This window comes from Pipistrellus hanaki, assembly GCF_964339955.1.
Source record: "Pipistrellus hanaki genome assembly, chromosome: 13".
NCBI lineage: Eukaryota > Metazoa > Chordata > Mammalia > Chiroptera > Vespertilionidae > Pipistrellus > Pipistrellus hanaki.
Window position 1 is genome coordinate 28,651,828 of NC_140515.1, and position 15,047 is coordinate 28,666,874.

At 36.8% G+C, this 15,047-nt stretch overlaps 1 protein-coding gene and 1 pseudogene across 3 annotated transcripts in view; one reads left to right on the forward strand and one right to left on the reverse strand.

The window, feature by feature from the left end:
* SYN2 (synapsin II) overlaps positions 1-15,047 on the forward strand; it is a 125,254-nt gene that overhangs the window by 25,065 nt on the left and 85,142 nt on the right. The window lies entirely within an intron of this gene.
* On the reverse strand, positions 12,394-12,998 carry LOC311631925 (golgin subfamily A member 7-like; annotated as a pseudogene). The gene is made up of 2 exons: positions 12,768-12,998; positions 12,394-12,558 (listed from the first exon to the last, which is right to left on the reverse strand). The product of its transcript is annotated as a golgin subfamily A member 7-like (transcript).

Consider the following 15,047-nt stretch of genomic DNA (forward strand, 5'->3'; position numbering starts at 1 on the left):
CAACTCATGTTGAGGATTTTACATTGGATTCAATTGCCTGTGTGTCCTCTATACTATTTCTTCTGCCCTGAGATGATGAGAAACGTGAAATAGAAGCTCCAGTGATTGGTTTAGTGAGGTTAACACAGGAAAAAACCCTGGAAAAGACTCAGAATTACTGCCTAAGAATTCAGTGCTGCCTGGCTTGTGCGGCTCAGTGGTTGAGCATCGACCTAAGAACCATGAGGTCACAGTTTGATTCCCAGTCAGAGCACATGCCCCAGTTGTGGCTTGATCTCCAGTGGCGACATGGCATTGATGTTTCTAGCTCTCTCTCCCTCTCCCTTTCTCTCTGAAATTAATTAAAAAATATGTTTTTTTAAAAAAGTAAATGGTTTCCCAGAAATTACATATCTTGCTGCCAGTCACGATTTTAGCAACCAGTGAAGAACACGTTCTGGATTAGGGCCACAGGCTTTTAGTTAGTGTGTCCTTGCCTTTAGTCTCTCTTCTGCCAATTTAGCCTGTAAACGCTGCCAAGATTTTCCCCTCTAAAACCATGCTTTCATCATGGCAATCTCCATTCAGTTACCTCTAGAAGCTGATGCTTTGCATCAAGTCTAGGTGTACTGTCTAGCTTTGAAATTTGTTATATCTGGCCTTAATGTTTTATCTTCCTTCATATCATTCATTCCTTTCTTCCCTAGCTAAAACATACCTGTCTTATAATACTTAGCTCAATTTCTTCCTCCTTTAAACTAGCATTGATAACTGACTTCTCTATTCTTTCAAACATACATAGTAATTTCTAAATAACTTAGTAGTAAATTGTTTTATACTCTTTATTTGTATATTAGTGTTAGACTGTGAACCCTTTGAAGTTATAGACCATATTTTTTTCTCTTATATCCCCAGGATATTTAAAATGGCACCTGGAATATATCAGTACATTTTGTTAAATAATTAATTATTGGAAGTTTTGTAAATAATACCTAGCAATTGTATTTCATTTTAGAGTTCAAAAAGTGCTTTCAAGTCTAATATCTTACTTAATTCTTCCCCCAATTTTGTGATATTCCTATTGAAAGATGAAGAAATGGAACCTTAAAGAGCTGATATAATTTGCCCAAAGTCTCACAGTTGCTCACTGGTAAAGTCAGAACTAGTGCCCAAGTTTTTTGGTATGTTGAAAATGCCAGCTTGACTCAAAAATCCCAGTTTTGCTTAAGGGGATTTTAGATATTGTTATTTAATACCATGGAAATATTTTGGGAGTACAATGAAAAGGCAATGTTTTCCTAAGAACTAGACAGTTATAAAGGATATGAATGTATTTGAAGAAAGAAGATTGAATAGTGTTCCCCTCCAAAACTCATGTCCACCTCGCACTCAGAATGACCCGTTTTAGAAATAGGGTCATTGTAGATGTAGTTAGTTAAGGATCTTGGGGTGAAGTCATCCTATATTTAGGGTGGACTCTAAATCCAATGACTAGTGCTCTTATGAGAAGAAGAGAGGACATAGAGAAACAGAGAGGACAAAGCTAGGAGAAGATGGAGGCAGAGATGGGAGCTGTGTAGCAAGCATATCAAACTCAAAGGCTAACAAGGGTCAAATAAACAAGGTTTAAGTTTATATGGGTTGCAAGAAAACAAAAGCTTCAATTATCATAGAAATGAAGGTTCTCTAAGCATTGATGTTTCTATCTCTCCCTCCCTCTCTGAAATCAATAAAAATATTAAAAAAAAAAGAAGAAAAAGGGGGAGAAGTAAGATCGAGGTCTGTGCTATGAACCTTTGATTCCCCTAGTATTTAATCTTATAGGTTACCCTCTATTTTATATGGCTGGTCCTGCCAGGTATAGATGGGAAGCATATTATAAGACCAAGATCATCTTGAAAGTGATGCTGAAACTCTCCACATGGAACAGAATTATTTCCTGCCAAGTCTTGTGAAGCTGTCTTTTCATGAATATAGCTTTTAGGAGACAAAGAAAAATGTTTTAAACTTCAGATAATACAAGGTTTTCAGCTTATTGAGATCTTTTTTATTTTTTTTAATTTTTTTTAAATAATTTCTTCCTCCAGGAAGAATAATATAGTATGATGGCATAGTATAAGAGAAAGAACGCTGAATTGAAAGTCACAGTGCAAGTTCTGGTCCCAAATATGGCTCTAATTAGTTATATGATTGTAGTGGACTTTTGTTGTTTTGCCTGCCCCCCCCCAAAAAAAAAAAAAAATCCTCACTGGAGGACATGTTCATTGCTATTTTTTAGAGAAAAGGGAAGAGAGAGAGAGAGAGAGAGAGAGAAAGAGAGAGAGAGAGAGAGAGGGAGAGAACGCGCACGAGAGAAAGATATTGATATGAGAGAAACATCTATTAGTTGCCTCCCCTATGTACTCCAACCAGGGATTGAATCCACAGCCTAGGTATATGTTTCTTGACTGGCATCAAACCCTTTTGGTGTAAGGGATAACGCTCCAACCAACTGAGCTATGCCAGTCAGGGCCATTTTTTCTCTTTTTGTACTAGTGTCCAGATTTTCCTCTGGGGAGCCATAGTCTCCTCAGAACTCAAACCTGTGCTTTGGACAAGAGCCCACTTCATCCTGGTTTCAATAATGGGCATGTGGTTCTGTCATGGAGACTGAGTTAGGAATGGGCACCAATCTCAGTTTGTATCTATGCCTAACTTTTGACCAGTTTTTTAGAGAAGGTATATATTCTTTTCATACTCGACATGAATCTGGGAGAATGTAAGACTGTGGTCCTCAGGAGAAGTTATACTTGGGAATGAAGCCAAAACAGATGAAGAGCAACAAAGTTCTTTGAACTCCTATAATCAGTTGAACTAAAAACCATGATTTTTCAAAAATGTGAATTAGTAAATTATTTTTTTGCCTAGTTTATGCTTGCAAATGTAACATTCCTTACTGGAAAAGTGACTAAACAAGCTTTTCTGAGCCTTTATTTTAATATATTTAAAATGAGTATGTTGGGCTCATCTTAAGAGGTATATTTACTTCTATCTTCATATCTGTTTGAAATCAACAGGATTAAAAAAAATCAGAACAAATCCAGATGTTCTTGGTGCTAAATTGTCATTATGTTTTCCTATAGTTAAACCTCACCACTGATGTTTCAGTGGATTTATAAAATCAATAGCATTATCACTTATCATTTCTGTAAACTTGGTCAAATCTTTTAGCCTTTGAGTTATAATTTCCTGTGCTAGTATGCTGATAACCCTCTTGCTCAGCTCACAAAGTCATGTGGTAGAATGAAACCAGAGAGTCCGAAGGGAAGTAGGTTTCAGACGAGGAGAGGTAAAGGCATGAACATGAACAGCATAAGCAAAAGCAGAAAAGAATAGCAATTCTTCTTTAAGTCAAATTTGTTCAGACTCCTGGTGGAAGGTTTTATTTGTCTTTTCCATTGCCTGACTAATTAGGATATTGAAAGATTTGAAATAAGATCCTTGTGGAAAAGTAAAGGCTCCAGAAACATGACAGAAAATTTAATAACTGTCTAAAATTATTTTGCTCTGTAGTCAAAAGATTCTGAGCAAACAATTTTTTATTCTGTTAGAGGAGAGAACTGGGGGAATAGGTATGAAATGTTTGGAATCTGATGAAGACATTTGATTAAACATTAGAACCCATCAAAAATTGTAGTCCTCTTTTATCTTGGGTCACGATCATCTAGTTTTATAAAAGCACTAGAGGCCCAGTTTTTAAAAAAAAATATATTTTATTGATTTTTTTACAGAGAGGACAGGGGAGGGATAGAGAGTTAGAAACATCAATGAGAGAGAATCATCCATCAGCTGCCTCTTACACACCTCCTACTGGGGATGTGCCCGCTTCCCAGGTACATGCCCTTGACCGGAATCGAACCGGGACCTTTCAGACCGCAGGCTGATGCTCTATCCACTGAGCCAAACTGGTTTCAGCTGGAGGCCCAGTTTTATCTAAGTACTAGAGGCACGAAATTTGTGCATGTCAGTGTGTGTCCCTCAGTCCAGCCTGCACCTTCTCCAATATGGGACCCTTCGAGGGATGTCTGACTGCCCATTTAGGCCCGATACTGGTAGGATTGGGCCTAAATGGGCAGTTGGACATCCCTCTCACAATCCAGGACTGCTGGCTGGCAAATGCTCGCCTGCCTGCCTTCCTGATTTCCCCTAACCACTTACTTCTGCCTGCCAGCCTGAACACCCCCTAACCACTCCCCTGCCAGTCTAATTGATGCCTAACTGTTCCCCTGACAGCCTGTTTGCCCCTAACTGCCCTCCTCTGCAGTTCTGGTTCCTTCCAGCTGCTCTCCCCTGTAGGCCTGGGTCCCTCTCCCCCCTCAACTGCCCTTCTCTGCAGGCCCGGTTGCCCCCAACTTCCCTCCTCTGCTGGTCTGGTCACCCCTAACTGCACTCCCCTGCAGGCTTGATCTCACCCAACTGCCCTCCCTTGCAGGCCTGGTCCCTCCCATCTGCCCTCCCCTGCTGGCCTGATTACTCACAACTACCCTTCCTTGCAGACCTGGTCCCTCCCAACTGCCCTCCTCTGCTGGCCATCTTGTGGTGGCCATCTTGTGTCCACGCAGCCATCTTTGACCACATGGGGGCAGCCATCTTGTGTGTTGGAGTGATGGTCAATCTGCATATTACTCTTTTATTAGATAGAATGTGGAGCCACTGAAATTTCTAGATGAGCAACTGGTTCCCTTTTAACTATAAGTTTACCTGATTGTGGCTCTTGCTGTGAATTATAGCATATTCCTGCTATTGGGAAATAAGAACAATACCTATAATACAGATATTCTATATTTTATTGTTCTTTATGGCATCAAATTTGTAGAATTGATAAGAATTTAGAACTGAAAGATAATAATGTGAAAGATAATAATATTTATCATGATAAATAATGATATTTATTGAGTACTAGTATGCTATACATTGTGCTAATCTCTCTGCATTTATTATTGTACTTAATTCTACAATTACTCTGTGAGATAGGTACAATTATCCTATTTTATGAATTAGGGAATTGAAGATTATAGAGGTTAAGAAATTAATCCAAAGTCGTGCATTTAAGAAGTGGTAGAACCAGAATCATTAAAAATCTGATTGTATGCCTTAAAGATTATATTGTTCAAAGGTTCCCAGCCTGAGCTCTCTAGGTGTTTGGTAATCTAAAGTCATGTCCCCTTTCTACAGCAAGAGAAACAGTCAACAAAATGAAGACAACCAACCCACTGAATGGGAGAACGTATTTGCCAATGATACATCTGTTAAGAAGTCAATATCCAAAATTTATATATATATATATATAAACCTCATACAATTCAACACCAAAACCCCTCAGACAATCCAATTAAAAAATGGGCAAAGGATGTAAAAAGACACTTCTCCAGCCGAAACCCGTTTGGCTCAGTGGAAGAGCGTCAGTCTGTGGACTGAGGGGTCCTGGGATCGATTCCGGTCAAGGGCATGTACATTGGTTGCGGGCACATCCCCGGTAGAGGGTGTGCAAGAGGCATCGACGTTTCTAGCTCTCTATCTCTCTCCCTTCCTCTCTGTAAAATATCAAAATTTTTTTTTTTTTTTTAAAGACACTTCTCCAAAGAGGTCATGCAAATGGCTAACAGACATATGAAGAAATGCTCAACCTCACTAATCATCAGAGAAATGCAAATTAAAACCATGAGGTATCACTTCACACCCATCAGAATGGTTATCATCAACAAACAACAAGTGTTGCAAGGATGTGGAGAAAACAGAACCCTGATGCACTGTTGGTGGGGCTGCAGATTGGTTCAGCCACTGTGGAAAACAGTATACAGGTCCCTCGAAAAATTAAAAATGGAACTGCCAGATAACCCAGTGATTCTACTTTGGGGTGTATATCCAAAAAAAATCAAACACTAATTTGAAAGAATATATTTACCCTTGTGTTCATTGTGATGTTATTTACAATAGCCAACATATAAAAGCAACTCAAGTGCTCATCAATAGACGAGTGGATGAAAAGGCTGTGTACATACAATGGGATATTACTCAGTTATAAAAAAGAATGAGATTTTACCATTTGCAACAGCATGGATGGACCTAGAGGGTATTATACTAAGTGAAATAAGTTAGTCAGATAAAGATAAATAACATATCATTGCATTTATATGTGGAATCTAAAGAATAATATAAATGAATAAACAAAATAGAAACTGACTCCTAGGTACAGAGAACAGACTGAGGGCTGCCAGAGAGTAGGGACATTGTGGGCCTGGGTGAAAAAGGTGAAGAAATTGAGAAGTACAGATTGATAGTTACAAAATAGTAATGGGGATGTAATGTACAGCATAGGAAATAGAGTAAAAAGTACTGTAATAACTATGGTGCCAGATGGGTACTGGAATATTTGAGGGGAAACACTTTGTAAAGCATATGACTGTTGAACCAATATGCTATATGCCTGAAACTAATACAAAACATATTGAATGTAAACTAACCGGAAATAATTCATGTCTCCTTTTAATTCAATGTCATTCACTATACCACCACAAGGGGCCGGTAACTGTAGTGTAACAAAATGTGCTAAAAATGAATTTAAATGGAATTTACTGCATTTAGTATTTTAGTGTGGTTTTTAAAAATATATATATTTTTATTGATTTCAGAGAGGAAGGAAGAGAGTGAGAGAGATAGAAACATCAATGATGAGAGAAAATCACTGATTGTCTGCCTCCTGAATGCCCCCTCGTGTGAATCGAGCCCGCCACCCAGGCATGTGCCCTTGACTGGAATTGAACCCACGAGCTTTCAGTCCCCAAGCTGATACTCTATCTACTGAGCCAAACCAGCTAGGGCTGTGGCTTTTTTTTTTTTTTTAACTCCAGTGACAACTTAATGACTGAAATATGATTATAAGTAAATTAGAAATATCAAACTTTTAGGATTTTTCTGATGCAATAGAGTGTATAAAAAGTAAAATAGATAAATTAATTTGTCCTTTGTTACAAATAGAATTTTGTTTGTAAAATGAATTACAATGAAATGCTAAGAGTGAATGAAGAGAAATATATTTTAGGTTTTTTTTCCTGGGTTAAATAAATGGCTGTATTATTTTTCTATTTGAATAGGTGTCATTTTTTTTGTCCTAGAAGGATTCAATTGCTTAGAGATCAGCACATTACTGCCACCACTAATAATCATTTGAATAATGTTTTACATTATGCAGAGTACTTTTTATTAGGTTATTGCTCCAGAATTAATCTTTCCATATTTTGTTTCCCCATTGTCCTCTGCACATAGTCCTGCACTGTATTTTAACTATTTTTTATTTACTCTCCTCAGTTCCTACCTCACTCTCAGAACAGTGTTCACCTGTGATTTGATTGTGGGCCCTGTGGAGTTGTAGGACTGCCATGTTGAGTGGTGGTGAGCTTAGTACTGCCTCCTAGAGGCACAGGAGAAAAGTGTGCAGAATTTGTATCTGCTGGAATTACTAGTAAGAAGAAAAAAGTTAAAATCAATTATACTTAGAAATAAAAATGAAGCTTGGATTTACAGTAGAGTGTAGTGGGAACAAAGCATATACTTTGGAGTCAGAAGATTTGGATTTGAATTCCTTCCCCCATTTACCAATATTCGTTCATTATCAAAACTCTTGTACTTCTCCTTAATAGTATTTGTTACAACTGTAATTAAATAATAATTTGTTTAATTATTATATTTTTCACTAGGAAAGAGACAGTCGGTTTTGTTCACAGTTATATTCCTTGCATTCAGCACAGCAACTGGTATAGTTTAGGTGCCCAATAAATGTTTGTTGAATAAATGAATGAATGAATATGGGGGGAATTAAAATTGGCTTGACCCAATCTGAAGGGTTGGAAAAGGTTATATTTAAATGAGACCTAAATAATGAGTAGGAGTTAGCAAGACAAATGAGGAGAACAGCAAACCAGGAGAAAGAACATCTGTTTAGCTCCTGAAAGGGAAAGAGCATAGCTTGAAGAAATATAGCCCTTTGTGACTGGAATGTAGAGAGGGAGAGAGTGGTATGAAATGAGATTAAATAGAGGTTAGTTAAATCATGCATAGACTTTTGGAGAGTTCTTTTAGTGAAATATGCCATTGGTATTTTAATGGGGAGTGCATTGAACCTATAGATTGCTTTAGGAAGTATGGACATTTTGATGATGTTGATTCTACCAATCCATGGTATGTTCTTTCATCTGTTTACATCTTCCTCTACCTCTTTTTTCAGCGTCGTGTAGTTTTCCGCAAATAGGTCCTTTACATCCTTAGTTAAATTTATTCCTAGGTATCTTAATTTTTTTGGTGCGATGGTAAATGGAATTGATTTTTTAGTCTCTGTTTCTGTAATTTCACTGTTGGTGTATAGAAATGCCATGGATTTCTTGGCGTCCATTTTGCAAATAAATTAAGCTTAGGGAAGATAAGTAAAATGCCAAAGTAATGCAGCTAGTAAGTGATAGCTGGGGTTCAAATCCAAGTTTGTCCAATTTTATACCCCTGTTCATAATCACTATATTGTAATTGTACCAATAAACACAGTAGTGTTTACTTTTAATCATTCATCAGCTCATTTATTAATTTTTCAGTTAATGCAGACCTAAGCCCTGGAAGCTTGCATGTCAGTCTCTTGAGTTCTATATGTGATAAGCTTATCATGGTCTTAAGAATATGTAGAGGAGACATGGTGAAATTTGGAAGCACTTGAAGTTTAGCAATGCTTATGGTTCTATATTTATCATTCATTCAACATTTATTGAACACTTAAGATATGTCAGGCCATTGTGGTGTAATGTAAGTAAGACAGTCTAAATTCTTACTGGCTAAGTATAACTTTGGGAACTTTGACATTTGGATTCAAAAGAGAGGAATTGTGGGATGAAAATTAGATTGAAGACTGAGAGACCTAGGTTCTAGTCTGGTACCAGAGTGCTGTAAATAGCTTCGGGATTGTATAGGAAATGGTATAGTACTTCCTGTGAAGTGGCTAATACATGTTGAATAAAAACTATGTTTTGGCCGGGACCGGTTTGGCTCAGTGGATAGAGCGTCAGCCTGCGGACTGAAAGGTCCCGGGTTCGATTCCGGTCAAGGGCATGTACCTTGGCTGCGGGCACATCCCCGGTGAGGGGTGTGCAAGAGGCGGCTGGTCAACGTTTCTAACTCTCTGTCCCTCTCAATTCCTCTCTGTGTAAAATCAATAAAATATATTTTTAAAAATTATAAAAAAACAAAAACAAACAAACAAACAAAAAACCACTATGTTTTGGATCATTTTGTTTTACAATCCTGTGATTTTTTTTTATGACACTCTTCTCTTTTGTTCACTTGTATATACATTGAGCATTGCACATATTTGTGCCACACCTCTGCCTGGGTGGTTGATAAATTTGGAAACAAGCTTACTTCCAGAGCAGTGTAAGGGCATATACTAGTACGAAGCAGAGATAGAATCAGTACCCTGGAGAGTTCCAGACGGGCCCTACATCTGCACAACACAAACCAATCTTAGCAGACCGTTAATGATTATAATTCTCTGCAAGAATCTTTGATTTAGATCCTAAATCACTCCCTTAATCTAGTGTAGATTCCCTGACAGTGATGGCTCCAGTTTGGAGTGATTTCATAGGATTGTAGACCTTTGGGGTTATCTGATCCAACTTCTTCATTAGAAAAATCAAGAAAACAGACTCAGAAGGAGAATAGCAAATAGGTCCTTTACATCCTTAGTTAAATTTATTCCTAGGTATCTTAATTTTTTAGTGCTGTGTGAGAGGGAATATAGCAAGTCATTAGAAAAGTCTGGACAAGAATCCTACTTTTGATTGTTTAAGTATCTTCTCAATAAAAGTAGCTCACATTCGGAGGGTAAAATAAATAATAAATCCCACACACTATTTTTAGAAAAAAAACTATAGTTTTATGAATTAAAAGGAATTTAAGATGACCTCATAGGACAGAGTCAAGGGGATCTATATTGTCAATTTCTTCGTGTTTTTTTTTTTAAATCATATTATTCAGATTATTACAATTGTTCCTTTTCTTTCCCCCCATAGCTCCCCTCTACCCAGTTCCCACTCCACCCTTTGCCCTTACACCCTCCCTGTTCTCAACCATAGGTGTACAATTTTTGTCCAGTCTGTTCCCGAACTCCCACAACCCCCTTCCCCTCGAGAATTGTTAGTCTACTCCCTTTCTATTCCCCTGATTCTATTATATTCAACAGTTTATTCTGTTCATCAAATTTTTTATTCACTTGATTTTTAGATTCACTTGTTGATAGATATGTATTTGTTGTTCACAATTTTTTATCTTTACCTTTTTCTTATTCTTCCTCTTCTTAAAGAATACCTTCCAGCATTTCATACAATACTGGTTTGGTGGTGATGAACTCCTTTAGCTTTTTCTTATCTGTGAAGCTCTTTAGCTGACCTTCAATTCTGAATGTCAGCTTGGCTGGGTAGAGTAATCTTGGTTGTAGATTCTTGCTATTCATCAGTTTGACTATTGCTTGCCACTCCTGTCTATCTTGCACAGTTTCTGTTGAGAAATCAGCTGACATGAGTGCTCCTTTGTAGGTAACTTTTTCTCTTGCTACTTTTAATATTCTCTCTGTCTTTTGCTCTTGGCATTTTAATTATGATGTGTCTTGGTGTGGTCCTCTTTGGATTCCTTTTGTTTTGGGTTCTCTGCACTTCCTGGACTTGTAAGTCTATTTATTTCACCAGGTGGGGGAAGTTTTTACTTATTATTTCTTCAAATAGGTTTTCAGTATCTTGTTCTCTCTCTTTTTCTGACACTCCCATAATTCAGATGTTGTTACCCTTGAAGTTGTCCCAGAGGCTCCGTACAGTATCTTCATATTTTTGGATTCTTTTTGCTTTCTTGCTTTCCCAATTGGGTGCTATTTAGCAATGTATTTTTAAATTTTCAAAATACATAGGTAATTTAAAAAAATTTAAAAAAACCTATAACTGAATGATATGAAAACATTATATAGTAATATTTAAGGGATACAGCAAAGGTGTAATTTTGCAGAAAACTTATATTTTAGGTACATACATTTGATAAGGAAATCTTTAAAAGAGTGAGCTGTGTTCTTTTTATGAAGATAGAAAATGAAGAGAAGAAACTCAAAGGAAAATGAAAAAAAAAAAAGAATGGATTTTCATGCACACAGTAAAGACCTCAGATTTTAAGATTTTATTCACTCTGTGGATCAACTTTGGAAGAAATGACATCTTTACAATATGAATATTTTAGTTCATAAACATGATGTTTCCCATCATTTATTTGGTGTTTCTATAATTTAAATTTAATTTTGTGATTTTTTTTTCAGTGTGGAAATCTTTCATATAGTTTATTGCTTTTGTCTCTGGGTGTTTGGTGGTTCTTTTGATGTTATTATAAGTGGAATTATTCTTGGAATTTTATTACCTTTCTAGTGGTTGCTGATATATAAAAATAATTATATTTTTGCCTAAAATGTAAAAATTGAGTATTACCATTTTGCAACTCCTAGTGAGTTAATGTATTTAAGGCATTGGACATCAATAGCTGTTAGTGTATTTAGACATTGGACATCAATAGCTGTTAATGTATTTAGGCATTGGACATCCATAGCTATTAATAGTTAACACCACAAAAGAGATAAGCAGACGTGAGTTCCTGATAAAAGAACATAAAGGTCTAGTTTCTTTAACAGATGAACCATAGGACAAGAAACAGATGAAGTGGTAAACCTGTAGATTAAAAGGGATTTAGAAGACACATATGGTGTTTAAAAAAAAAAAAAAAAATATATATATATATATATACACATACATATATATATATATACATATATATATATATATATATATATATATATATATATATATATATATTATTGATTTTTTACAGAGAGGAAGGGAGAGGGAAAGTTAGAAACATCGATGAGAGAGAAACATCAATCAGCTGCCTCCTGCACAACCCCTACTGGGGATGTGCCCGCAACCAAGGTACATGCCCTTGAATGGAATCAAACCTGGGACCCTTCAGTCCGCAGGCCGACGTTTTATTAAAAAGTTAAATGCTTCATTGTATTTTGGATGGAATACAAAAAGTAAAATGGCTTTTAATAAAATATTAAAATTATTCATTGTGTCTTCTTAGAAACTAATTAAAAGATTACAGAGTACTACACAATTTGAAGACACATATTGGATGCGGAGTGACTAGAGGTCATTTCAGGTGTGGAATTTTAGAAAGTCCTTGGAGTAAATGGCATTGTGACTCTGGTAGCAGATACAAAGGAATGATAATCTAGAGAGGAGATAGGGGACACTCTGTGGATCAGCCAGTGGATAAATGGAGCTGGAGTTGGGATCTTTAATTTATGGTTTATCTTCCATAGCTCATACATCTGTCTTCATAAATGGTAACTTCAGTAATTTCAGATCTCTTTCAATGAGATCTGTCAGGTAGAGATCTTGGGGAGCATATATTTTCTCATTTGTTCTTGAATGTATTTGAAGACTTTTTAAAGAATCTTTTCATAATGAATTTCTATGCATAAGAACACATGTGTCAAACACAAGGCCCGCGGGCCAAATCCAGCCCGCCAGGCCTTGCAATGTGGCCCGCACCGCGCTGTCATCACTGCACTCCGCTGTCAGTTTATGACATTGTCAGTTTATGACTGTTCAGTAAACCATTCGGCCCGCGATTTAGGCTGGATTTTAGATTTTGGCCCCTTCTCTGATTGAGTTTGACACCCCTACATAAGAAGATGGTGTATGCTGTTAAACATGCTTCAAGATACGATTGACCCTCAAGCTTCTGTGTTTCTGCATAAAGGTTACTTAGAACTTGAACTGTTTCTTCAAACTGCTGCCTTTCAGGCTGGTTCTCTGTAGGAACTTGGTCTAGAACTGGCAGCATGTGCCACTGCTGTATCCTTGCTGAATGAATATCTTCATGAACACTGGTGCCTGCTGCAGCCTCATGGTGAAATCAAGATCACTGCCCCACCTTGTCTGCTCTCCAAGTGCTGTTGTGTTATCCCTTCATGTTTTATTTATGTCCTCAGCCAGCCCGTAGGCTTTTTGAAGTAAGGGACTATATTTACATAGTTGGTGCACAGTAAATGTTTATTGATTGACCACCTGGAACATTTAGGAAATGGGGAAAAGGGTTATTGGACCAAAGTTTGAGGTGAGGTGACTCTGGAATTAATCTTTTAGATTTCTTATGAGTATCAAAGAACTATTGGAGTTCTGAGAATAGCTCTATACTATTTTGCTTTTCACTTTTCATTAACAGGAGCCCTATGTTACTTTCCTCCAGGGTCTATTGTTCATCCTCATGACCCTTCCTCTCCTGCACAATTCCTTTGACCTCGAATTATCATTTCCCCATTTGGACCTCTATGTCCTCATTAATAAAATAAGACCAAAATAATCTTTAAGTTTTTTCCACTTCCAATATTCTATGATGTTACTGTTCAGAAGTACTGCTGAAATATGGAACAAATTATGTATCAATTTCTTTGTCATAGAAGCCAAGTTGGTTCACTGAACAGGTTCTAGAGAATAAAAACATCATTCATGCCCAGGTTTAGTGGGCATATTAATATTGATAGAATCCATGGATTTTTATCAAAGGAAATTTTGGACATAGGAATGGTGACATTTGTCCATCTTAACACTTAGCAGCTACAACCAAGAGATGAAAGCTTGGAAAAGGTGACTGACGTCATTAGACCGATTTGACCCTGTGGCATTATCCTCAGAACACACTCTAGCATCTGAGTTATTTTTATCTCCTGTGGGTCAGAGTCTGGGGCCTGTTTTTCTTCTCTGAGAAGGTAGTAGACAGTTTAATTGATGGCTTTGCCTGCCAGGACATTTGGTCTTAATAATGTGCTCAATTTTTCCTTTGTTCCATTGGGAACTTAAACCCGTAACAAGGAAATGTAGTAGTAAAAATACTTTGATGTAGAAAAAAATAAGCACCTTTTGCTGAAATCATTTTGTTCTGATCCCTGGCCTTGAGCATGTATCTTTTATTCTGAATATCCCGCCCCTCTTTGCTGATAGCCTTTTTTCAAAATATTTTCAAAAGCCCACTCCAATTGCACTTTCTTCTTTCTCTGAAATTCTATTAGAAGGAGCCTATACTATGCACTATATTACTTAGTTCTCTACCATCTTATATTATAATTATTATTATTTAATATATTTCTTTATTGATTTCAGAGAGAAGATAGAGGGATAGAGAGATAGAAACATCAATGATGAGAGAGAATCATTGATTGGCTGCCTTTTGCACGCCCCATATTGGGAATCAAGTCCACAACCCGGGCATGTGCCTTTGGCCAGAATTGAACCTGGGACACTTCAGTTTGAAGGCCGACGCTCTATCCACTGAGCCAAACCGGCTAGGGTCCATCTTATATAATATTATTATATCATTTTTTGTGTGTGTTCATTTTGTCTCCTTAAATTATTGAAGGCACAAAGCAATCTTTGTTCAGCACTGTGATCCTACCAGAAATAGTATAGAGGAAGGAATAAAAGAGTATAAGGGATTTAACATTTATTGAATTCATACCTTGTACTAGGGATATATTCATATTTTGTGCAGGGGATATGTACTTCATAGTTTATTTTTGAATTTTCACAACAGCCTAAAGATAGGAAATATTAGGTCCATTTTACATATATAGAGAGAGCCTCAAATAAAATGAAACTGCAATTGACAGAGTTGAAGGGAGAAATTGACAATTCAATAATAGTTGAAGACTTCTGTACTTCACTTTAAATAACAGACATAATCTAATAGAAGATCAGTAAGGAAATAGAGTACTTGAACAACATTAGAAATCAACTAGACCTAACAGACATTTATAGAACCCTTCACCCAACAATAGTAGAAGGTCTATTCTTTCCAAATGCACATGAAACATTCTTTTATTGTAGATCAGCGATTTAAAAAAAATTTTTTTTTATTGATTTTTTTACAGATAGGAAGGGAGAGGGAGAGAGAGAAACAAC